Below are 2,513 nucleotides of genomic sequence, written 5' to 3'. Positions count from 1 at the left end.
GGTGTTGCTGACAAATTCTGCTGTGCTGGGCTCTTCTGTCAATCAGTGGTCAGCTCTAGAGTCTTGATCAGATTCAAGTTTGATTTTCCGTGGCAAGGTGATGTCATGGGTGTAGAGTGCTCTTTCATCTGGAAGCATATAATATCTTGTTTTCTCTCTCTCTTTCTCTGATATTAGCAGCTGATGTCTAATCTATTAGTGCATGGCTGATTGCAGCCATGAGCCAGGAAATAGAGCAACTTGAAGAGGCTCCGAAGAGCCAAAGATTGCCCTTTCTCCAAAGAGCCTGCTTCCTTTCAATAGAGAATGGTATTTAGAGAATGTGACCTGGGTGCTTGGAGCGCTTGGTACATTGAGTTGTTGTTTTGTTGTTTCTGCCAAAGGTGAACAACAAACAAGCAGAAACCCCTGCTTTATTTACACACCCAGCCTTCAGAGCCCAAAAAGCACTGGCCACGAGTATAGTTCCCAATGACCAGACCTAGTCATGAGAGCAGCGGCTTGCCTGGTGGAAAGGAAATAAAGTTACCCTCCCCAGTGGAGCTGGGCTGGACTGTGAGCAGTTGTCCCAGACCTGAGCCTGGGGTCACGGTTCCCAAAACAAGAGAACATCAAAAAGGGCGTTGGTAGGGGGGTTATCCCACAGCCCCGTTCCAGCCTCTGAGGGGTTCTCTGCAAGGATGGGAGAGATGGCCACAGGGAGGAGCCTGGGAGTCGGAGAAATGGAGCCCAAGGAGGGAACTTGAAGATGGATTCCCTCCCTTCTTTTGTGGTGCAGACTGCTAGTTTTCTTCCCCAGGATCCACTCTCCCTTCTAGGACCCCACACAACTCGCAAAGCTCATGGCTGTCTAGAGGAAAGACTACATTTCCCAGCCTACTTTGCCACCGGGTGTGATCAGGAAACTCAGTTCTGGCCAATGGGATTGTTTGAAAAAAAATTAACTTCCTCTCGAGTGTTCTGACTCATATTTCTAACAGATGGCCCAGTTTCAGTTTTAAGGCAAGATTACCTCCTAAAAAAAAAGATCGATACTTATAAATACGCTATAGGAAAAGTAATGAATTACACTTTAAAAAGCAACCAAAATTTACAGTAAGTACCATCCTCAGAACTAAGGTGTTTCATATTTAATTTACAGTAAATGCTAATCCTCAGAACTAGGAAACTCCATATTTAACAAAAAGCTGCCAAACCCCACGGCAAATCCGATAACCGCAGAAATTAGCAACCAGTGGTCTATAACTGTAGAACGTCGACTGAAAAAAAACAGTTTTATCACCGTTCATACGTGACGGACAACTCCGAACACGAAACACCCACCCAAATACGTAAAAGAAAAATTAAGTCTACTTTTAAACACTGTAAATTAGCCTTGCAAGTGCAAGGCCTCAAAAAATTGGGCAAAAACTCAGAATTGTTCCTCTCCACGGAAATCTTTAGTAAAAGGCGAAAGATTTATGCGATCTGAAGAGAAACCAGAGTATACCAGTTACCTACGCCATGCATTCCTCGGGTAACGGTTACCCCTAAGACAGTAATGGTTACTGTTTTCCCGAAAGAGCTGGTCACATCTATATTTTTTTCAGATAAATTCTGTGGAAGCATATCACTTTAGAAGAAATTAGTTCAAAGGAAACAGGAGAATCTAGTCATTTATAAGTCGAAAAATTGTCCTGGCGCAATGCATTGTGGATATGTAAATGACCTTAGGCCTCACTCTGCGGTTTCCGGAAATACTTTAAACAGTTCATTCATTCTTGTTCTGGGACTGAAACTACCACCAGGGGGCAGAGCAGAGGCCAGATTTGCGGGTTTATAGACCTGAGCCTGATCCAGCTACAAAAAGCCTGTTTTGTTGTTCGCACTCCGAATAAAAATTTCTTTTGGGCTTAAATAGAATAAACTAAACTAAACTAAAAATTTAAAAACTTGAAATAATTATCTTCATTCATTTATCCAACAAAATATTTATTGAGCCCTTAAACCCTGCGCCGGACTCTAGGGATACAGCGGTAACCCTAACATTTCAGCTTTAAGGAGCCCTCGGTGTGATGGGGGAAGCGAGGTATGTGTGATGAGCACTGATAACAGGATTTTCGGTGACATCTGGGCAGAAAAAGGGCATTAAAGGACCATAGGAGCAGGGTGGTGAGGGTATTGTAGGTAGGGGGACACGGTGCTGAGACGGTAAGTGACCAGATGGACTTCAGTGCCAGCTAAAAGCTTGGATTTACCTTGAGGGCAGTCGGGAGGCAGTGAAGAGTTTTAAAAGAGAAAACGTGATCAGATTAGTGTTTTAATACAGTGGTCCTTGGACCAGCAGATTGGTCTTACCTAGGTACGAATTAGAGATACAGATTCTTGGGCCCTACTCCCAAACCCACTGAATCTGAAACTCTTAGGAATGGGGCCCAGCAGTTCGGTTTTAACAAGCCGTCCAAGTGATTGTGATGCTGGCTGGGTTGAGAAACGCTATTGGACAGCCACTCTGGTCAAAGTGTATTTGCCTG

At 44.0% G+C, this 2,513-nt stretch overlaps 1 non-coding gene across 1 annotated transcript; it reads right to left on the bottom strand.

Annotated features, from left to right (window-relative positions):
* Positions 1-1,371: 1,371 nt before the first annotated feature.
* On the bottom strand, positions 1,372-1,487 carry LOC116668365. Its single transcript, XR_004325535.1, has one exon. It is a non-coding gene; the product is annotated as a U5 spliceosomal RNA (small nuclear RNA).
* Positions 1,488-2,513: the final 1,026 nt, after the last annotated feature.

This window comes from Camelus ferus, chromosome 13, assembly GCF_009834535.1.
Source record: "Camelus ferus isolate YT-003-E chromosome 13, BCGSAC_Cfer_1.0, whole genome shotgun sequence".
NCBI classification, from domain to species: Eukaryota; Metazoa; Chordata; class Mammalia; order Artiodactyla; family Camelidae; genus Camelus; species Camelus ferus.
This window is presented reverse-complemented; position numbering and strand designations above follow the sequence as displayed.